At 46.9% G+C, this 24,519-nt stretch overlaps 1 long non-coding RNA gene across 1 annotated transcript; it reads left to right on the top strand.

Moving 5' to 3' along the window:
* Nucleotides 1–19,031: 19,031 nt before the first annotated feature.
* Nucleotides 19,032–23,574, top strand: LOC125945486 (uncharacterized). Its single transcript, XR_007466923.1, has 3 exons — nt 19,032–19,047; nt 20,982–21,266; nt 23,479–23,574. It is a non-coding gene; the product is annotated as an uncharacterized LOC125945486 (long non-coding RNA).
* The last annotated feature ends 945 nt before the right edge of the window (nt 23,575–24,519 follow it).

Below are 24,519 nucleotides of genomic sequence, written 5' to 3'. Positions count from 1 at the left end.
ATCAACTTTGACATCAACTTGGGTCACTGGGCATGAGCAACGGCGCATATGCCGCACTTCAATGAGCCTCTTTGATGCCAGCTTGAGTCACTGGGTATGTGGTACTGCATATGTGGAGCTTTTCAATGTACCTATTGATACCAATTGACCGCTTCTAACGATATGCAGTGGGGTATGTGTCGAACCTGAATCAACTTTGACATCAACTTGGGTCACTGGGCGTGAGCAACAGCACATAGGCCTTACTTCAATGAGGCTCTTTGATGCCAGTTGAGTCACTGGGTATGTAGGACTGTGTATGTGCCGCCTTTAAATCTACCTATTGATACCAACTTGACGACTTCCAACAATATGCAGCAGGGTACGTGTCGTGCATGAATAAACTTTGACATCAACTTGGGTCACTGGGCATGAGCAACAGCGCATATGCCGCATTTCAATGAACCTCTTTGATGCCAACTTGAGTCACTGGGTATGTACCACTGTGTATGTGCCGCTTTTCAATCTACCTATTGATACCAACTTGACCACTTCCTACGATAGGCGGCAGGGTATGTGTGGAGCGTGTATGAACTTTGACACCTTGGGTGACTTGGTATGTGCAACAGCTCATATGCCGCACTTCAGTGAACCTCTTTGATGCCAACTTGAGTCACTGGGTATGTGGTACTGCATATGTGGAGCTTTTCAATATACCTATTGATACCAATTGACCGCTTCCAACGATATGCAGTGGGGTATGTGTCGAACCTGAATCAACTTTGACATCAACTTGGGTCACTGGGCGTGAGCAACAGCACATAGGCCGCACTTCAATGAGGCTCTTTGATGCCAGTTGAGTCACTGGGTATGTAGCACTATGTATGTGCCGCTTTTAAATCTACCTATTGATACCAACTTGACGACATCCAACGATATGCAGCAGGGTATGTGTCGAGCATGAATGAACTTTGACGTCAACATGGGTCACTGGGTATGTGCAACAGCGAATATGCCGCACTTCAATGAACCTCTTTGATGCCAACTTGAGTGACTGGCTATGTAGCACTGTGTATGTGCCACCTTTCAATGTACCAATTGATACCAACTTGACCACTTCCAACAATATGCGGCAGGGTATGTGTCGAGCTGTATGAACTTTGACACCTTGGCTGACTTGGTATGTGCAACAGCTCATATACCGCACTTCAGTGAACCTCTTTGATGCCAACTTGAGTCACTGGGTATGTGATACCGCGTATGTGCCGCTTTTCAATCTACCTATTGAAACCAACTTGACCACTTCCAACGAGATGCAGCAGGGTACGTGTCGAGCATGAATGAACTTTGACAACAACTTGGGTCACTGGGTATGAGCAACATCACATAGGCTGCACTTCAATCAGCCTCTTTGATGCCAGCTTAAGTCACTGGGTATGTACCAATTGATACCAACTTGACCACTTCCAACGATATGCGGCAGGGTATGTGTCGAGCGTGTATGAACTTTGACACCTTGGGTGACTTGGTATGTGCAACAGCTCGTATGCCGCACTTCAGTGAACCTCTTTGATGCCAACTTGAGTCACTGGGTATGTGGTACTGCATATGTGGAGCTTTTCAATGTACCTATTGATACCAATTGACCGCTTCCAACGATATGCAGTGGGGTATGTGTCGAACCTGAATCAACTTTGACATCAACTTGGGTCACTGGGCATGAGCAACGGCGCATATGCCGCACTTCAATGAGCCTCTTTGATGCCAGCTTGAGTCACTGGGTATGTGGTACTGCATATGTGGAGCTTTTCAATGTACCTATTGATACCAATTGACCGCTTCTAACGATATGCAGTGGGGTATGTGTCGAACCTGAATCAACTTTGACATCAACTTGGGTCACTGGGCGTGAGCAACAGCACATAGGCCTTACTTCAATGAGGCTCTTTGATGCCAGTTGAGTCACTGGGTATGTAGGACTGTGTATGTGCCGCTTTTAAATCTACCTATTGATACCAACTTGACGACATCCAACGATATGCAGCAGGGTATGTGTCGAGCATGAATGAACTTTGACGTCAACATGGGTCACTGGGTATGTGCAACAGCGAATATGCCGCACTTCAATGAACCTCTTTGATGCCAACTTGAGTGACTGGCTATGTAGCACTGTGTATGTGCCACCTTTCAATGTACCAATTGATACCAACTTGACCACTTCCAACAATATGCGGCAGGGTATGTGTCGAGCTGTATGAACTTTGACACCTTGGCTGACTTGGTATGTGCAACAGCTCATATACCGCACTTCAGTGAACCTCTTTGATGCCAACTTGAGTCACTGGGTATGTGATACCGCGTATGTGCCGCTTTTCAATCTACCTATTGAAACCAACTTGACCACTTCCAACGAGATGCAGCAGGGTACGTGTCGAGCATGAATGAACTTTGACAACAACTTGGGTCACTGGGTATGAGCAACATCACATAGGCTGCACTTCAATCAGCCTCTTTGATGCCAGCTTGAGTCACTGGGTATAAAGCACTGGTATGGGCCGATTTTAAATCTACGTATTGTTACCAATTTGACCACTTCCAACGATATGCAGCAGGGTATGTGTCGAGCTTGTATGAACTTTGACATCTTGGGTCACTGGGTATGTGCAACAGCGCATATGCCGCACTTCAATGAACCTCTTTGATGCCAACTTAAGTCAATGGGTAGGTAGCACTGTGTATGTGCTACTTTTCAATGTACCAATTGATACCAACTTGACCACTTCCAACGATATGCAGCAGGGTATGTGTCGAACCTGAATCAACTTTGACATCAACTTGGGTCACTGGGCATGAGCAACGGCGCATATGCCGCACTTCAATGAGCCTCTTTGATGCCAGCTTGAGTCACTGGGTATGTGGTACTGCATATGTGGAGCTTTTCAATGTACCTATTGATACCAATTGACCGCTTCTAACGATATGCAGTGGGGTATGTGTCGAACCTGAATCAACTTTGACATCAACTTGGGTCACTGGGCGTGAGCAACAGCACATAGGCCTTACTTCAATGAGGCTCTTTGATGCCAGTTGAGTCACTGGGTATGTAGGACTGTGTATGTGCCGCCTTTAAATCTACCTATTGATACCAACTTGACGACTTCCAACAATATGCAGCAGGGTACGTGTCGTGCATGAATAAACTTTGACATCAACTTGGGTCACTGGGCATGAGCAACAGCGCATATGCCGCATTTCAATGAACCTCTTTGATGCCAACTTGAGTCACTGGGTATGTACCACTGTGTATGTGCCGCTTTTCAATCTACCTATTGATACCAACTTGACCACTTCCTACGATAGGCGGCAGGGTATGTGTGGAGCGTGTATGAACTTTGACACCTTGGGTGACTTGGTATGTGCAACAGCTCATATGCCGCACTTCAGTGAACCTCTTTGATGCCAACTTGAGTCACTGGGTATGTGGTACTGCATATGTGGAGCTTTTCAATATACCTATTGATACCAATTGACCGCTTCCAACGATATGCAGTGGGGTATGTGTCGAACCTGAATCAACTTTGACATCAACTTGGGTCACTGGGCGTGAGCAACAGCACATAGGCCGCACTTCAATGAGGCTCTTTGATGCCAGTTGAGTCACTGGGTAGGTAGCACTATGTATGTGCCGCTTTTAAATCTACCTATTGATACCAACCTTGACGACATCCAACGATATGCAGCAGGTATGTGCGAGCATGAATGAACTTTGACGTCAACATGGGTCACTGGGTATGTGCAACAGCGAATATGCCGCACTTCATGAACCTCTTTGATGCCAACTTGAGTGACTGGCTATGTAGCACTGTGTATGTGCACCTTTCAATGTACCAATTGGATACCAACTGACCACTTCCAACAATATGCGCAGGGTATGTGTCGAGGCTGTATGAACTTTGACACCTTGGCTGACTTGGTATTGCAACAGCTCATATACCGCACTTCAGTGAGCCCTCTTTGATGCCATTGAGTCACTGGGTATGTAGCACTATGTATGTGCCGCTTTTAAATCTACCTATTGATACCAACTTGACGACATTCCAACGATATGCAGCAGGGTATGTGTCGAGCATGAATGAACTTTGACGTCAACATGGGTCACTGGGTATGTGCAACAGCGAATATGCCGCACTTCAATGAACCTCTTTGATGCCAACTTGAGTGACTGGCTATGTAGCACTGTGTATGTGCCACCTTTCAATGTACCAATTGATACCAACTTGACCACTTCCAACAATATGCGGCAGGGTATGTGTCGAGCTGTATGAACTTTGACACCTTGGCTGACTTGGTATGTGCAACAGCTCATATACCGCACTTCAGTGAACCTCTTTGATGCCAACTTGAGTCACTGGGTATGTGATACCGCGTATGTGCCGCTTTTCAATCTACCTATTGAAACCAACTTGACCACTTCCAACGAGATGCAGCAGGGTACGTGTCGAGCATGAATGAACTTTGACAACAACTTGGGTCACTGGGTATGAGCAACATCACATAGGCTGCACTTCAATCAGCCTCTTTGATGCCAGCTTGAGTCACTGGGTATAAAGCACTGGTATGGGCCGATTTTAAATCTACGTATTGTTACCAATTTGACCACTTCGAACGATATGCAGCAGGGTTTCTGTCGAGCTTGTATGAACTTTGACATCTTGGGTCACTGGGTATGTGCAACAGCGCATATGCCGCACTTCAATGAACCTCTTTGATGCCAACTTAAGTCAATGGGTAGGTAGCACTGTGTATGTGCTACTTTTCAATGTACCAATTGATACCAACTTGACCACTTCCAACGATATGCAGCAGGGTATGTGTCGAACCTGAATCAACTTTGACATCAACTTGGGTCACTGGGCATGAGCAACGGCGCATATGCCGCACTTCAATGAGCCTCTTTGATGCCAGCTTGAGTCACTGGGTATGTGGTACTGCATATGTGGAGCTTTTCAATGTACCTATTGATACCAATTGACCGCTTCTAACGATATGCAGTGGGGTATGTGTCGAACCTGAATCAACTTTGACATCAACTTGGGTCACTGGGCGTGAGCAACAGCACATAGGCCTTACTTCAATGAGGCTCTTTGATGCCAGTTGAGTCACTGGGTATGTAGGACTGTGTATGTGCCGCCTTTAAATCTACCTATTGATACCAACTTGACGACTTCCAACAATATGCAGCAGGGTACGTGTCGTGCATGAATAAACTTTGACATCAACTTGGGTCACTGGGCATGAGCAACAGCGCATATGCGACATTTCAATGAACCTCTTTGATGCCAACTTGAGTCACTGGGTATGTACCACTGTGTATGTGCCGCTTTTCAATCTACCTATTGATACCAACTTGACCACTTCCTACGATAGGCGGCAGGGTATGTGTGGAGCGTGTATGAACTTTGACACCTTGGGTGACTTGGTATGTGCAACAGCTCATATGCCGCACTTCAGTGAACCTCTTTGATGCCAACTTGAGTCACTGGGTATGTGGTACTGCATATGTGGAGCTTTTCAATATACCTATTGATACCAATTGACCGCTTCCAACGATATGCAGTGGGGTATGTGTCGAACCTGAATCAACTTTGACATCAACTTGGGTCACTGGGCGTGAGCAACAGCACATATGCCGCACTTCAATGAGGCTCTTTGATGCCAGTTGAGTCACTGGGTATGTAGCACTATGTATGTGCCGCTTTTAAATCTACCTATTGATACCAACTTGACGACATCCAACGATATGCAGCAGGGTATGTGTCGAGCATGAATGAACTTTGACGTCAACATGGGTCACTGGGTATGTGCAACAGCGAATATGCCGCACTTCAATGAACCTCTTTGATGCCAACTTGAGTGACTGGCTATGTAGCACTGTGTATGTGCCACCTTTCAATGTACCAATTGATACCAACTTGACCACTTCCAACAATATGCGGCAGGGTATGTGTCGAGCTGTATGAACTTTGACACCTTGGCTGACTTGGTATGTGCAACAGCTCATATACCGCACTTCAGTGAACCTCTTTGATGCCAACTTGAGTCACTGGGTATGTGATACCGCGTATGTGCCGCTTTTCAATCTACCTATTGAAACCAACTTGACCACTTCCAACGAGATGCAGCAGGGTACGTGTCGAGCATGAATGAACTTTGACAACAACTTGGGTCACTGGGTATGAGCAACATCACATAGGCTGCACCTCAATCAGCCTCTTTGATGCCAGCTTGAGTCACTGGGTATAAAGCACTGGTATGGGCCGATTTTAAATCTACGTATTGTTACCAATTTGACCACTTCCAACGATATGCTGCAGGGTTTGTGTCGAGCTTGTATGAAGTTTGACATCTTGGGTCACTGGGTATGTGCAACAGCGCATATGCCGCACTTCAATGAACCTCTTTGATGCCAACTTAAGTCAATGGGTAGGTAGCACTGTGTATGTGCTACTTTTCAATGTACCAATTGATACCAACTTGACCACTTCCAACGATATGCAGCAGGGTATGTGTCGAACCTGAATCAACTTTGACATCAACTTGGGTCACTGGGCATGAGCAACGGCGCATATGCCGCACTTCAATGAGCCTCTTTGATGCCAGCTTGAGTCACTGGGTATGTGGTACTGCATATGTGGAGCTTTTCAATGTACCTATTGATAACAATTGACCGCTTCTAACGATATGCAGTGGGGTATGTGTCGAACCTGAATCAACTTTGACATCAACTTGGGTCACTGGGCGTGAGCAACAGCACATAGGCCTTACTTCAATGAGGCTCTTTGATGCCAGTTGAGTCACTGGGTATGTAGCACTATGTATGTGCCGCCTTTAAATCTACCTATTGATACCAACTTGACGACTTCCAACAATATGCAGCAGGGTACGTGTCGTGCATGAATAAACTTTGACATCAACTTGGGTCACTGTGCATGAGCAACAGCGCATATGCCGCATTTCAATGAACCTCTTTGATGCCAACTTGAGTGACTGGCTATGTAGCACTGTGTATGTGCCACCTTTCAATGTACCAATTGATACCAACTTGACCACTTCCAACAATATGCGGCAGGGTATGTGTCGAGCTGTATGAACTTTGACACCTTGGCTGACTTGGTATGTGCAACAGCTCATATACCGCACTTCAGTGAACCTCTTTGATGCCAACTTGAGTCACTGGGTATGTGATACCGCGTATGTGCCGCTTTTCAATCTACCTATTGAAACCAACTTGACCACTTCCAACGAGATGCAGCAGGGTACGTGTCGAGCATGAATGAACTTTGACAACAACTTGGGTCACTGGGTATGAGCAACATCACATAGGCTGCACTTCAATCAGCCTCTTTGATGCCAGCTTAAGTCACTGGGTATGTACCAATTGATACCAACTTGACCACTTCTAACGATATGCGGCAGGGTATGTGTCGAGCGTGTATGAACTTTGACACCTTGGGTGACTTGGTATGTGCAACAGCTCGTATGCCGCACTTCAGTGAACCTCTTTGATGCCAACTTGAGTGACTGGGTATGTGGTACTGCATATGTGGAGCTTTTCAATGTACCTATTGATACCAATTGACCGCTTCCAACGATATGCAGTGGGGTATGTGTCGAACCTAAATCAACTTTGACATCAACTTGGGTCACTGGGCATGAGCAACGGCGCATATGCCGCACTTCAATGAGCCTCTTTGATGCCAGCTTGAGTCACTGGGTATGTGGTACTGCATATGTGGAGCTTTTCAATGTACCTATTGATACCAATTGACCGCTTCTAACGATATGCAGTGGGGTATGTGTCGAACCTGAATCAACTTTGACATCAACTTGGGTCACTGGGCGTGAGCAACAGCACATAGGCCTTACTTCAATGAGGCTCTTTGATGCCAGTTGAGTCACTGGGTATGTAGGACTGTGTATGTGCCGCCTTTAAATCTACCTATTGATACCAACTTGACGACTTCCAACAATATGCAGCAGGGTACGTGTCGTGCATGAATAAACTTTGACATCAACTTGGGTCACTGGGCATGAGCAACAGCGCATATGCGACATTTCAATGAACCTCTTTGATGCCAACTTGAGTCACTGGGTATGTACCACTGTGTATGTGCCGCTTTTCAATCTACCTATTGATACCAACTTGACCACTTCCTACGATAGGCGGCAGGGTATGTGTGGAGCGTGTATGAACTTTGACACCTTGGGTGACTTGGTATGTGCAACAGCTCATATGCCGCACTTCAGTGAACCTCTTTGATGCCAACTTGAGTCACTGGGTATGTGGTACTGCATATGTGGAGCTTTTCAATATACCTATTGATACCAATTGACTGCTTCCAACGATATGCAGTGGGGTATGTGTCGAACCTGAATCAACTTTGACATCAACTTGGGTCACTGGGCGTGAGCAACTGCACATAGGCCGCACTTCAATGAGGCTCTTTGATTCCAGTTGAGTCACTGGGTATGTAGCACTATGTATGTGCCGCTTTTAAATCTACCTATTGATACCAACTTGACGACATCCAACGATATGCAGCAGGGTATGTGTCGAGCATGAATGAACTTTGACGTCAACATGGGTCACTGGGTATGTGCAACAGCGAATATGCCGCACTTCAATGAACCTCTTTGATGCCAACTTGAGTGACTGGCTATGTAGCACTGTGTATGTGCCACCTTTCAATGTACCAATTGATACCAACTTGACCACTTCCAACAATATGCGGCAGGGTATGTGTCCAGCTGTATGAACTTTGACACCTTGGCTGACTTGGTATGTGCAACAGCTCATATACCGCACTTCAGTGAACCTCTTTGATGCCAACTTGACCCCGCAGGGGCGTCTGCGCAAGCAGGCGTTTGGTGAGTTGCGCCACCACGTACCCGAGCACACGAGGGTTGGACCCTCCCACGTGTCGCCGTGCGTGGCTTAGCCGTGTCCGGGGAAAAGGGGATCCTGGGGGTTGAGCCAAAGCCGGGTGTTTGGACCTTTACGGCCCCTCGGCAGAGGCAACACACCTCTTTGGCCTCTGCTTCACGTAGACGGCCCCCCTGGGCTGACCCACCCAGGGGAAACCGGCTGGTCGCCTTTTCCTATCCCCCTCTCTGCCCTTTTTCTTTCCTATCTCCTTTCTTTACTGTCCTGTCTCCTCTTCTCTTCAGTTACTTCCTCACTTTCATAGGCGGCTCGGGTTAACCTTGTGTAGGTGCCCTCTCTTGGGTCTATATATAAGGTTATAGCGGCAATGTACGGCTGGCGCCTGCAGCCTTACACGTTAAGTGCTGCAGCGTCCCCTTGTTGGACTCCGTGGTGGGTGGCTGCCATTGCTGCCGAAGTACACTAGACTCCTATGGGAACACCTGCTTTTCCACGGCTTCTTGATCGTCTCCCTCAGAAGAGGGGACGCACTGATGAGTTTTTGAATTTGTTCACCCGGCCTAAAGACATTTTCCCACGATATCAGGTAGTACATAGTGAAGGAACTGAAAGACTAGCGAGAACCATATCCCCATTCGTAGTTGCGAAAACCTTGACCAACACTCTAGGCCCTGGCTACAAAGTCACCAAAATGCCAAGTGGGGACCTTCTGCTTGAGCAACGTGATAAGGAGCAACACAACAGACTTAGCAATCTTGTTACCTTTGGTGATGTCCCAGTTACTGTTTCACCACATCGTTCCATGAACACAGTACGGGGGGTAGTATCCGAAGCAGACCTCATCGACCTATCTGAAACCGAATTGCTAGAAGGATGGAAGGACCAGAACGTCACGAATGTGCAGCGCATTGTTATGAGGCGGGACAACAAAGACATTCCCACGAAACACCTCATACTCACCTTCGAATTGAGCACTTTACCACAAAGCATTGAAACAGGCTACACAAAGATAGCAGTAAGACCATATATACCCAATCCTAGGCGATGCTACCAATGTCAAAGATTCGGCCATGGCTCACAGAGCTGCCGTGGTCGACTCACCTGTGCTAAGTGTGGAGTACAAGGACATGCCTCAGACAACTGCGAGGCCACACCTCACTGCGTTAATTGCGATGGTGAGCATCCAGCGTACTCCCGGTCTTGTCCAAGTTGGAAAAAGGAAAAGGAAATTATAACACTGAAAGTCCGTGAAAACATATCGTTCAGGGAAGCACGCAAAAGGTGCTCACCATTCCACACGACCACTTACGCTGATGCGGCGCGTCAAGGGGCAGCGTCGCAGCGGCTACTGCCACCAGCCCAGCCCGCGCGCAGCGAGCTGTCGCTTGTGGCTCCTGCCCCCAGGGTGGAAGTAGCTAAGTGTACTCCACCTAACCAGCAAACAGGCCCGGTTACCCTAGGGTTGCCGGCACCACAACAGTCCTCGGTGGCAGCCTGCGCTTCGCGTAGCGAACCCGCAGGCCCGCCAGCAGCTCCCACGGTGGGTGCAGTCAAGGCTGCCTCACCCTCACCGGCCCCTGCTGGTGCTGGCAACAGCCGGCGCAGCTCAGGCCCAAAGGCAGCCCCATCGACATCCGGGCTGGTGGGCGCAAATGTCTCGTCCTTCGCGGCGAGACTTTCTCGTGAAACTTCTCGCTCGCAAGAGCGCGTGTCCGGCGCCTCACAAGAGGCAATGGACACCACACCCACCCCGACGGCGCACCAAGCGCCTAAGGAGCGGCGAGGTTCCCTCGACCGCTTCAGAAAAGACAAATCCCGCGTTACAGGGCCTGGAAAGGGCTCTGTAATCTAATGCAACACTTCCTTTTTGTTTTTAGTACACACAGCACCCATTTACTTTCAGTATGGCCACACAAATTATACAATGGAACATCAGAGGCCTTCTTAGGAACCTCGATGATGTGCAAGAACTTCTCCACAAACACAATCCAAAAGTGCTGTGTGTACAGGAAACTCATTTAAAATCGACACATACAAACTTTCTTCGACAGTATGTTACGTTTCGTAAAGATCGCGATGATGGTCTCGCATCATCAGGCGGTGTTGCCATTATGACTCACAAAAGCATAGCATGTCAACGTTTGCAGCTGCAAACACCCCTTGAAGCAGTGGCAGTTCGACTTGTTCTCTTAAACAAACTCGTCACCATTTGCTCGCTTTACATACCCCCACATTACCGCTTACACAAACATGAATTCCAGTCCCTAATAGACGAATTGCCAGAACCTTATCTTGTTCTTGGGGATCTGAATGCACACAGCGGACTGTGGGGCGACTCTCGCATCGATGCTCGAGGCCGTCTAATTGAAGGCTTTCTTTTCTCATCCGGTGCATGTCTGCTAAACAAAAAAGAACCTACATATTATTGTCTTGCAAACAAAACTTTTTCTTCTATAGATCTCAGCATAGCTTCTCCATCCATATTTCCTGAACTTGAATGGGAAGTTATAAAAACCCTTACGGGAGCGACCATTTCCCCATACTGCTGAGAACACCAAGACAATACGAATCTCCACCACACGCTCCCCGGTGGAAGGTCGATGCAGCGGACTGGGAGAAATTCCAAAAACTTACCAGTACGCTCTCGTGGGCTGACATTTCATCACTCGGAATTGACGGTGCCGTCGAATATTTTACTAATTTCATAATTGATGCAGCTTTTAAATGTATTCCCCAAACAAGTGGACTTTCTAGCAAACGCCGTGTCCCGTGGTGGAATGAACAATGCCGGAACGCACGTAGGCAGCAGAACAAAGCATGGAGGCAGCTTCGCGATTTTCCTACTACTGAAAACCTCGTCAATTTCAAGAAAACAAAGTCCCAAGGTAGGAGAACGCGCAGACAAGCCAGAAGAGACAGCTGGCAAAAATTCTTATCAAGCATCAATTCGTACACAGATGAGGCCAAGGTTTGGAACAGGGTCAATAGAGTAAGAGGGCGACAAACACATCCGCCTCCCCTGGTACACACGCAGGGAGACAGCCTGGAGGACCAAGCGAACCATCTGGGTGCACATTTTGAACATGTGTCCAGTTCATCACACTATTCTCCAGCATTTACAACATACAAATCAGCAATAGAAAAACAAAAACTGGACCGAAAGAGCACTGGGAACGAGCCATATAACCTACCTTTCTCCCTAGCAGAGCTGCAAGCATCACTCACCTGTTGCAACCAATCTGCCCCAGGCTCTGACCGCATACTCTACGAAATGTTGAAAAACCTGTCCTCTGAAACAAAGAAAACCCTTCTCTGCCTGTACAACTCTATATGGACCTCCGGCGAGATCCCCTCTGCCTGGAAAGAGGCCATAGTAATCCCTATCCTGAAGCAGGGCAAGGATCCATCGTCCGTATCGAGTTATCGGCCCATAGCTCTAACAAGCTGCATCTGCAAAGTCTTTGAGAAGATGATAAACCGCCGTCTGATACATTTCCTAGAATCAAACAAGCTGCTTGACCCATACCAGTGTGGATTCCGCGACGGCCGATGCACCACTGACCATCTGATACGCCTAGAGGCTCAGATTCGCGAGGCTTTTGTCCACAAGCAATTCTTCCTGTCTGTTTTCCTTGATATGGAAAAAGCATATGACACCACGTGGCGATTCGGAATACTAAGAGACCTCGCACACTTTGGAATACGTGGCATTATGCTGAATATCATTGAAAGTTATCTGTCCAACCGCACATTCCGTGTTCGTGTGGGTAATGCCCTATCAAGGCCATATGTGCAGGAAACTGGAGTACCACAGGGTGGTGTGCTCAGTTGCACCCTTTTTATCATAAAAATGAACTCTCTGCGTCTGTACATCCCACGCAACATATTTTATTCAGTATATGTCGACGATGTACAGATAGGCTTCACATCATGTAACCTTGCAATCTGTGAACGGCAGGTTCAGCTTGGACTGAACAAACTGTCTAAGTGGGCAGACGAGAATGGTTTTCGGCTTAACCCACAAAAGTCCACATGCGTCCTCTTCTCCAGAAAGAGAGGTCTGCACCCTGATCCCAACATCGAGATACAGGGTGAGGGTCTACCTGTAAAAACTGAACACAAATTCCTAGGCCTAATTCTGGACGCGAAGTTAACGTTTATCCCACATCTAAAGTATTTAAGAAACAAGTGCCTGAAGACAATGAGCATCTTGAAAGTGTTGTCTCGCACTACGTGGGGTAGTGACACAAGATGTCTATTGAATCTATATAAGAGCCTCATTCGATCACGTATAGACTACGGTTCCATTATATATCACTCCGCTACGCCGAGCGCCTTGAAAATGTTAGACCCAGTCCACCATCAGGGTATCCGCCTCTCTACGGGTGCGTTCAGAACAAGCCCCGTAGAAAGCCTTTATGCCGAATCAAATGAATGGTCGCTACATCTACAGAGAACTTACTTATCCTTTGTATATTTCCTAAAAGTGAACTCAAACAATACGCACCCTGCCTACACAACTATAAACGATCTGTCCAGTGCCCAAACCTTTCTGAACCGCCCTTCCGTGAGAAAGCCCTACGCACTGCGAGTAAGCAGTCTTGCCGAAGAAATGGATGTGTCGCTCCATGAGCACGATGTCATGCCCCCTCCTGTAGAGCTGCCGCCATGGCAGTGGCAGCTGATTGACTGTGATCTGTCCTTCATTGAGGTCACAAAGCATGCGCCGGTCGCACATATCCGTATGCACTTCCTCGAATTGCAGCACAAATACTCTTGTCCGGAATATTTTACTGACGCCTCAAAGTCACACACTGGCGTGTCTTACGCGGCGGTCGGTCCATCCTTTTCGGCTGCCGGAGTTCTACACCCAAACACAACCATCTTTACAGCGGAGGCCTACGCCATCCTGGCGGCGGTTAAACACATCAAACGGTTAGACATACCCAAGGCAATCATCTTTACTGACTCTTTATCCGTGTTGAAATGTTTAAAAACTCTCAGTAGGCACAGAAACCCCGTCATTATAGCTCTTTATTCCATAATTTGCACCGCGTATGCATCCAAGCAACAAATTGTGCTGTGCTGGGTGCCAGGGCACCGCGAGATCGAGGGGAATGAGTTGGCCGACAAGCTAGCCACATCTGCTCATACAGACGCTGCCACTTCACCCATAGCTGTCCCTGTAATGGACCTAAAACCCTTTCTCAAGAAAAAGGTCAGGGCCTACTGGCAACGTCTGTGGGACAGAGAAACGAGAAACAAATTACACACTATAAAGCCTCAACTCGCTCATTGGCCACCAGAATCGAAGACACGCCGCACACAAGTTACACTTTGCAGACTCAGAATAGGACACACATACAGTACACACGCATACTTATTGTCCGGTGGTCATCCGCCTGTCTGTGATGAATGTGGCGAGCCACTTAGTGTACTTCACGTCCTCCTGCAATGCCCTGAACTAGAGCCTCAGAGGAAAATACATTTTTCATTATCGTTACGGCAGAATCTACCATTGCATCCATGTATGTTTTTGGGCAATGAACCTCTTTTTAATTACCAATCCGTTATCGCGTTTTTAAAGGATATACCTAACTTTCGTGTTATATATCCAGGTGACTTGTAGCACGGTCTCTCTGGAGAGGCCGCTGCTGCGGTATTTTATTAAAGAAAGCACGTGCCTCCTGGTCTTTGTCTACAAAGGCTTCCGGTAGGCGTCGTGCTACTTTTATACTCTTAATACTCTAAGCACCATGACCATTTCTCATCCATTCACTACCCATAGATCATTCCACACGTCACTGCCATAATTATATTCGATATATGTTTTACGCTTCTATACCGCGATTTGTTCTTAGGCCCCTTTACAGCCACATTGCATCCCGTCATCGGAACTCACTGATCATGGCAAACATACCATTCATTGTCTTGGCGCTCTTTGGCCACACTTGGCCCTTGCGCCACAAAACACCAAATATCATCATCATCATGCCAACTTGAGTCACTGGGTATGTGATACCGCGTATGTGCCGCTTTTCAATCTACCTATTGAAACCAACTTGACCACTTCCAACGAGATGCAGCAGGGTACGTGTCGAGCATGAATGAACTTTGACAACAACTTGGGTCACTGGGTATGAGCAACATCACATAGGCTGCACTTCAATCAGCCTCTTTGATGCCAGCTTAAGTCACTGGGTATGTACCAATTGATACCAACTTGACCACTTCCAACGATATGCGGCAGGGTATGTGTCGAGCGTGTATGAACTTTGACACCTTGGGTGACTTGGTACGTGCAACAGCTCGTATGCCGCACTTCAGTGAACCTCTTTGATGCCAACTTGAGTCTTTGGGTATGTGGTACTGCATATGTGGAGCTTTTCAATGTACCTATTGATACCAATTGACCGCTTCCAACGATATGCAGTGGGGTATGTGTCGAACCTGAATCAACTTTGACATCAACTTGGGTCACTGGGCATGAGCAACGGCGCATATGCCGCACTTCAATGAGCCTCTTTGATGCCAGCTTGAGTCACTGGGTATGTAGCACTATGTATGTGGAGGTTTTCAATGTACCTATTGATACCAATTGACCGCTTCCAACGATATGCAGTGGGGTATGTGTCGAACCTGAATCAACTTTGACATCAACTTGGGTCACTGGGCGTGAGCAACAGCACATAGGCCGCACTTCAATGAGGCTCTTTGATGCCAGTTGAGTCACTGGGTATGTAGGACTGTGTATGTGCCGCTTTTAAATCTACCTATTGATACCAACTTGACGACTTCCAACAATATGCAGCAGGGTACGTGTCGTGCATGAATAAACTTTGACATCAACTTGGGTCACTGGGCGTGAGCAACAGCGCATATGCCGCATTTCAATGAACCTCTTTGATGCCAACTTGAGTCACTGGGTATGTACCACTGTGTATGTGCCGCTTTTCAATCTACCTATTGATACCAACTTGACCACTTCCTACGATAGGCGGCAGGGTATGTGTGGAGCGTGTATGAACTTTGACACCTTGGGTGACTTGGTATGTGCAACAGCTCATATGCCGCACTTCAGTGAACCTCTTTGATGCCAACTTGAGTCACTGGGTATGTGGTACTGCATATGTGGAGCTTTTCAATGTACCTATTGATACCAATTGACCGCTTCCAACGATATGCAGTGGGGTATGTGTCGAAACTGAATCAACTTTGACATCAACTTGGGTCACTGGGCGTGAGCAACAACACATAGGCCGCACTTCAATGAGGCTCTTTGATGCCAGTTGAGTCACTGGGTATGTAGCACTATGTATGTGCCGCTTTTCAATCTACCTATTGATACCAACTTGACGACATCCAACGATATGCAGCAGGGTATGTGTCGAGCATGAATGAACTTTGACGTCAACATGGGTCACTGGGTATGTGCAACAGCGAATATGCCGCACTTCAATGAACCTCTTTGATGCCAACTTGAGTGACTGGCTATGTAGCACTGTGTATGTGCCACCTTTCAATGTACCAATTGATACCAACTTGACCACTTCCAACAATATGCGGCAGGGTATGTGTCGAGCTGTATGAAGTTTGACACCTTGGCTGACTTGGTATGTGCAACAGCTCATATACCGCACTTCAGTGAACCTCTTTGATGCCAACTTGAGTCACTGGGTATGTGATACCGCGTATGTGCCGCTTTTCAATCTACCTATTGAAACCAACTTGACCACTTCCAACGAGATGCAGCAGGGTACGTGTCGAGCATGAATGAACTTTGACAACAACTTGGGTCACTGGGTATGAGCAACATCACATAGGCTGCACTTCAATCAGCCTCTTTGATGCCAGCTTAAGTCACTGGGTATGTACCAATTGATACCAACTTGACCACTTCCAACGATATGCGGCAGGGTATGTGTCGAGCGTGTATGAACTTTGACACCTTGGGTGACTTGGTATGTGCAACAGCTCGTATGCCGCACTTCAGTGAACCTCTTTGATGCCAACTTGAGTCACTGGGTATGTGGTACTGCATATGTGGAGCTTTTCAATGTACCTATTGATACCAATTGACCGCTTCCAACGATATGCAGTGGGGTATGTGTCGAACCTGAATCAACTTTGACATCAACTTGGGTCACTGGGCATGAGCAACGGCGCATATGCCGCACTTCAATGAGCCTCTTTGATGCCAGCTTGAGTCACTGGGTATGTGGTACTGCATATGTGGAGCTTTTCAATGTACCTATTGATACCAATTGACCGCTTCTAACGATATGCAGTGGGGTATGTGCCGAACCTGAATCAACTTTGACATCAACTTGGGTCACTGGGCGTGAGCAACAGCACATAGGCCTTACTTCAATGAGGCTCTTTGATGCCAGTTGAGTCACTGGGTATGTAGGACTGTGTATGTGCCGCTTTTAAATCTACCTATTGATACCAACTTGACGACTTCCAACAATATGCATCAGGGTACGTGTCGTGCATGAATAAACTTTGACATCAACTTGGGTCACTGGGCATGAGCAACAGCGCATATGCCGCATTTCAATGAACCTCTTTGATGCCAACTTGAGTCACAGGGTATGTACCACTGTGTATGTGCCGCTTTTCAATCTACCTATTGATACCAACTTGACCACTTCCAACGAGACCAGCAGGGTACGTGTCGAACGTGAATCAACTTTGACATCAACTTGGGTCACTGGGCATGAGCAACAGTGCATATGCCGCACTTCAATGAGCCTCTTTGATGCCAGCTTGAGTCACTGGTTATGTAGGACTGTGTATGTGCCGCTTTGCAATCTACATATTGATACCAACTTGACCACTTCCAACGAGATGCAGCAGGGTACGTGTCGAGCATGAATGAACTTTGACAACAACTTGGGTCACTGGGTATGAGCAACATCACATAGGCTGCACTTCAATCAGCCTCTTTGATGCCAGCTTGAGTCACTGGGTATAAAGCACTGGTATGGGCCGATTTTAAATCTACATATTGTTACCAATTTGACCACTTCCAACGATATGCAGCAGGGTTTCTGTCGAGCTTGTATGAACTTTGACATCTTGGGTCACTGGGTATGTGCAACAGCGCATATGCCGCACTTCAATGAACCTCTTTGATGCCAACTTAAGTCAATGGGTAGGTAGCACTGTGTATGTGCTACTTTTCAATGTACCAATTGATACCAACTTGACCACTTCCAACGATATGCAGCAGGGTATGTGTCGAACCTGAATCAACTTTGACATCAACTTGGGTCACTGGGCATGAGCAACGGCGCATATGCCGCACTTCAATGAGCCTCTTTGATGCCAGCTTGAGTCACTGGGTATGTGGTACTGCATATGTGGAGCTTTTCAATGTACCTATTGATACCAATTGACCGCTTCTAACGATATGCAGTGGGGTATGTGTCGAACCTGAATCAACTTTGACATCAACTTGGGTCACTGGGCGTGAGCAACAGCACATAGGCGTTACTTCAATGAGGCTCTTTGATGCCAGTTGAGTCACTGGGTATGTAGGACTGTGTATGTGCCGCCTTTAAATCTACCTATTGATACCAACTTGACGACTTCCAACAATATGCAGCAGGGTACGTGTCGTGCATGTATAAACTTTGACATCAACTTGGGTCACTGGGCATGAGCAACAGCGCATATGCCGCATTTCAATGAACCTCTTTGATGCCAACTTGAGTGACTGGCTATGTAGCACTGTGTATGTGCCACCTTTCAATGTACCAATTGATACCAACTTGACCACTTCCAACAATATGCGGCAGGGTATGTGTCGAGCTGTATGAACTTTGACACCTTGGCTGACTTGGTATGCACTCTAAAAACTAGGGAGAGTATCGCAGGAGTGAAGGGGCCGATTTACTCTTCAATGCATTGTTTTACTCTCGCAAAATGACGGGGAGAGTGAAATGCATTGTTCACTCTATCCGCATCGAGAGAGTGAAATGTTATTTATACTCTGCCCGTCTGAGAGAGAGTAGAATGCCCGTTCCACTCTCGCGGCAACAGAGAGCAAAACGTAGTATATACTGCTGCTTAAACTGCATGAGGCTGGTTGGGAACATGGCGATGTATCGCTCACGCAGGTTACAGTGGCTAGAATAGGGAAGTGTGACGAAGGCCCCGCCGCTCGCGTGCGCGTTTCAGATGCAGCCGCAAGGCGGCGCTGACGCTTGTATTCACGTCGTGCGACCAGGCCCGACGATCGACTAGCCGGATAAGCGCCCCGATTCGCGATGCGAATTTCCTTTTCTTTACCTCAAATGGCACATCTTGCTCAGCCACTCGTGTTCGCGAAGATCGCAGCAACATTATAGCGACATATGCGCCCTATAAATTCGCGTACAACATGTAATTTGCTTGCGAGATCTAGGCCGTCTTGGCATGTTTACCTCGGAGGCCGCGCGGACACGCCTCGAGTTTTGCTTCACTGCGGTCTTACTTTACGCGCCAAATTACTGTCTATAAACGCACGCTTGAACGAAAACAACTGTTCTTGCTTGCAAAGATGAATTGAGTCCGAGTTGTTCGTTAAAGAAAGATGCAATCGGATTTCACTTAAATATATGTAACTGCCCTTAATTGGCATGCACCGATGATTACGTTACATAAAAGTTGCCTTGGCTCGCTCAATATTTTCACGTTTGCAAGATTTCTTGAAAACTCGTATGTTATAAGCAAAATATGGTGCAATTATTGATCATTTTTGCAGCTTCAAAGCACTGCATGATTGCTGTCTTCTGTTTGGGTGGGAGCTTCTCGATCTTCTTCTTCGGTGCATTTTCTTCAATCGCGTGATTTGCCTGTTTTTGCTGCGCGAGAGCCTCGTCCAAGCTTTTCGCTTTGGCTCTTAGGCGGCGCGCCGTAGCTTGGGTCCTTGCCTATAGCTTCCTGGCGTAATTTTCCTTACGCTTTAGCTGCCTAGGTCGACACCTCTGGTTGAGCAATAGCCTTCTGAGGTACTTGGAGGTGATGCAGCACTTCTCAGGGCCACTTACAAGCCCCTTGCACTTCGTGGGGTAGAGGCTTTCATACCAGCTTGTCATGTTGGGGCTGCGCGCAAGAGGGAACTCCACCGACCGCGCAGCGTCAGAACAGAGCTGCATGCTGTCAACAGCCTCTAGGAGGGATGGAGGATCGCAGTGCTCATCAAGTGAGAGCTCGACACCACGTACAAACACTTAGTGTTCGATCATGCTGTCCCCGCAACGAAACAGCACAAGCTTTTGGGCGTGAAGCACGCTCATGATTGGCCCCAGTATGCAGACGCTATATGCGACAAAAAGGGAAGTTTCAGAAAAAAAACGTGCTTACGCCACTGATCGGAAGGCACGATCACATTTTGGTAATCCAGAGTTGGCGGCAAGCGTGGGTGCTTCATCCGATGTGTCGGGTGAGGCCACGTCGATTTGCTATTTCTTTTTTGTGGAGGTGCAAACTGTGGGTCCAACATTTCTTTCGGATTACTTTTCTTAGGCACTGGCTTGGAGATGTACTTGGGGACGTTTGGAAAGATCGTCAGTATCGCATCCGGCTGTAGCAATGGCCTGCTCCTTTCCAGGCGCACCAGCTCACCACTGATGATGTGTTCAAAGTGACGCGACACAAACTGCGGATCGAAATGCAGTTCGCACAAAGCGGTATTTCGTTCGAGTGGCTTGTCCACCCGAGGTATGTTGCGCTGCCACTTTCGGTACGTCTCCTCGTCTTACGGTACCCCGAAGAGCGACTTCTTTTTGCACGATTTGTAACCAGTCGTGCAGACAGGCACAAAACAGCGACTTTGACGGCGGCTCATCCCTGAGCACTTGTCGGCACCGCACGAAACATTACTTCGCACGAGAATTTCCAACAGAAAGCGGGAGAAACTCGCGGACCAATTCGTATCGGGCGCGCAGCTTGACGTATAAACGAGTGCGAGCGCCCTTTGGCGGATGCATCACAAGCGGCGACGGTGGTTGCCATAGGAGCCGCCGGGCGGTAATCACACTTCCCTATTCTAGCCACTGTACGCAGGTAGAGCAAGAGCGCATCGTTTTTCTTGTAAGAGAAGAGGCATCCAGCGCGCAAACTGGTGCGGAGATCAGCGCACTACTTTTTGTTTCGGAGTCGCCCCCACCGCGCGCCCGCACAACATCGCGGAACAGCACAGCGCCGGAGAAAGGCGATCCGTTCAGCGGGCAGGCCCGGGCAGGCGGCGCGCGCCAAGGCCATCCAAGAAAACTCTTGTGCCAGCCACGTTTCACCGCCGCGAAAAGAGGACAGTCGTTCATCGTTCGTTGGATTGAACAACAAATACTCCACGGTAAGTGATTTCTAACTTACGTGGCACATTCTGCGTATATGACATGCTATCGCCAGGCAGTGATCGCGTAGTTAAGCCTGTTAAGCCGCCGCGATTGCCAACGGACTAAAGGTATGCGTGCTGCGTCATTCGATGTCAATAGAGAAAGCCAGTCGTCACGATGACTGCATGTGATTTTATCACTTGCCGCAATCCGTGAGAGCTTTCAAAATCGCAAACGCTCAGTGAAGCACGGTGTGTTCAATAGTGAGACGCGGCGTCGCATAAAAAGGTTTCTTCACCAGCCCATGATTCCGTGCCAATGCCGAGCGTGCTTAGCGTGTGTTCTATGTGTTTGAATTTATTCAGTTTTGCAGTGTACGGTGTGCGGATCGCTGTTTAACTAAGGAGTTACATAACAAAAGGCGTCAGCTTGTTGGCGGCTTGCTTTCGTTATATTAAGGCGCGCGCTTGACTGTGTTTTGCCCATAGGTAATCTGCGGCCAGTGAAGTTACGTGCAGCGCTAGCGCCTGTTAGAAAGTTGCCGCAGGCATACAGCTGCACGCTGCGTGAGGTCAGTGTGGCGCGTAATGTTAAACTGCCTGAATACGCATGGGGAATTTTTGCTTTGCGCTGAATGAGACACCTTTTTTTGCCAATGTATTGGTGTGAATTTATGTCTGATTTTGTGTCTCGTGTTGCGGTTTCCGAGCACGGTGCGAATGTGAACAGGCGCGTTGTGTATGGACTCGGTGACTGGTCAAGCGGCGAGTTATGCACTGGAATCGAATACAGTGGCTACTGTTGTAGGATTACAGTGACAGGGACGTTCTACATTATTGCTATTGGCTCGGTCTCCACGTTTGTTGTTTTCGATATGCCTGTGCATTTCCTAGTATGAGTTGGCACTTAAAAATTATATCGTATGAACGGCTAAATCAACCTTCCTTTGTGGGATCCAAGCGTAAGCTGTGCATTTTGCTATTGCAGGGCAGATTGAAATGTATTTACCATCTTGTTATTTTTCGTGGAGAAATGAAGTATCAAAGTAAAATGTTACCTTGCAGTTTACCAGTCGTTTATCATGCACAAACTATAAGTTGGTCTAATAACTAATAACGTTGGTCGAACTGAAGCTTTTAAATGCCTTCAAGTATGTAAAATGCTAGATTTCAAACTGCAGCAAGAGTCGAGTCCGTCAAAAATGAACCCCACTGCGTACCTCACAAATGGAAATAAGTTCATGCTTTTAGAAGCTTAGATACAGGCCGCAGTGAACTGTTTCTTGTCATTCTTGAAATGTGGGTAAGCTTGCCGTAAACAGGGCTTGCTACCCCTTCTTATAATCACACCGAGTAATATCCATTGAACTAGATGACCATATTGTCATGCCTACTGAAAATATGATCCTCAAATTATGGCTTGAGCAGTATCGTAACCAGAAGGGGGGGAGGGCACAGTGGGCGCGTGCCTAGGACGTGTCACAAGAGGTGTTTGTGACACATCTGAATTCGTCATACAGCTTTGCACTCTTTGCTTTTCGGCAGGTTACATAAAACTACATGCTTCACTGTTCAGTTAAATGACTGCAAATTTGAGCACTTCATATCGTAATCAACTTCAAGTGCAACATAAGCAGAGCGTACAGAATTCGGTCTCATAAGTTTGACGGGTTTCTTTAAAGGTGGTTCACCTCCTTTTCATGTCATGTCGCGTCATTCTTCTAGCACCACATTTGCATTATTGTTGGCCACTTGTGTATGCCGAGTGTAGTCTTTATACATTTAACTCCACTAGCTATGTTCCCTTTACTTTGGCAGCTGATTTCTTTTGTTTTAGATAAGCCAAAGAGCCTAAATTCTCTTCAGGAATTATATTTATTCATAACGTTAGAAATGAGATGCAGACAATACCACCACTGCTCACTCCCCTAGAGGAGGGGATGCGTTTACGAAGTGTGCCAACGATGACCAATATTTTATTTTTCGGGATTTTTGTAACACTGGTGCTGGACTGAGTCCTAACGGCCAGTTTTCTTTTTTCTTTCCTTAAGTCAAAGAATTTAAAAGTGGTATTGAAGTTGACTATTACAGTCATTTACATGTTTCACTTGTATTACAGTACAAATACTTAGCGCTAAGGCTTCTTAGTGCCATGACATTTTTCCTTGACTGTTTTTAGATGGTTTCACAATATTTCCTCATGTTCATTTGCGCGCACATTGTTTTTCAGGCACCCGTTTTATAAAACTCAAGAAGGCAGCTGCAAGGAGAAAATGGTGTCAAGGAGCCAGCTCAGCACAACTCCACATGGTGCAGAGGAGCGTACTCAAAGCATCAAAATGTGTTGCCATGCAATTTGGAAAATATTGTTTTACAAGCAAAAATTCCCACTCCTCTGATCAGATCATTAGAAGATGCATCTGTACGAAATGAACAAACTATCACGTGATGTCTTATGAGAAAGAAAATTATGCAATAGACAACAAGAATACCGCAACAGTTGTGAAATGCGTCAGTGCGCTGTGGCAATAGCTGTCTACGAAATACAGTCCGTGAGAAAGCGCGATGGCACGATCCCGACAGCACCAGGAAATTACTTGCATGAGGATGCCAAGAGTGAAGCCGCGCTTTCTGCCAAAAGACTACCAGCTTTGGATCCAACCGAATGGGAGCTATGATACGCCACAGTACTGCCTCACTCCGAGCGGATATAAGTGTTGGACAACCACGGCAAGATGCGCGTTTAGAAAAAAAGGGGTGCAGCCCATGCATGAATAACTATGTGAAATATTATGACCAAAACTGACGGTGCGGCTCTTTACACGAAAATATACAGCACATTTCTAAATATACTGTATACTCTCAGTCAGGAGCATCCATACGCTTCATAAGATGTTATCAAACGAGCTGCTGTCTTGAAAGTAAATTGCGAATGAAAAAACTTCCTGCGCAAATTACTTTATCAGCCTCATGCCTAGCAGATCATCATAACCTACGGTATATAAGTACACGAGTTTAGTGCTCGAAATGCGTTTTTGAGCAGTAATGTGGTGCATCTTTCTCTTCAATCGTAGTGCCAATACTTCGCGAGTTGCGCATGTTTGTTGTTTGTTTGATTTTACATTGTGTACTTTCATTTTTTAAATGTTGCCACTTGAAAATAAAAAAAATATTTCTCACTGCATTAGCGATGAAATGTTAAAGAAAATGTTTCTGTATTATGCAAGATGTGTTGTAAAGTTCATGAAAAATCCGTGTAATCTGATTTTAT

The sequence above is a fragment of the Dermacentor silvarum genome, chromosome 5 (genome assembly GCF_013339745.2).
Source record: "Dermacentor silvarum isolate Dsil-2018 chromosome 5, BIME_Dsil_1.4, whole genome shotgun sequence".
Lineage (NCBI taxonomy): Eukaryota > Metazoa > Arthropoda > Arachnida > Ixodida > Ixodidae > Dermacentor > Dermacentor silvarum.
The sequence above is the reverse complement of the archived record's forward strand: the minus strand, read 5'-3'. Positions and strand labels throughout refer to the sequence as shown.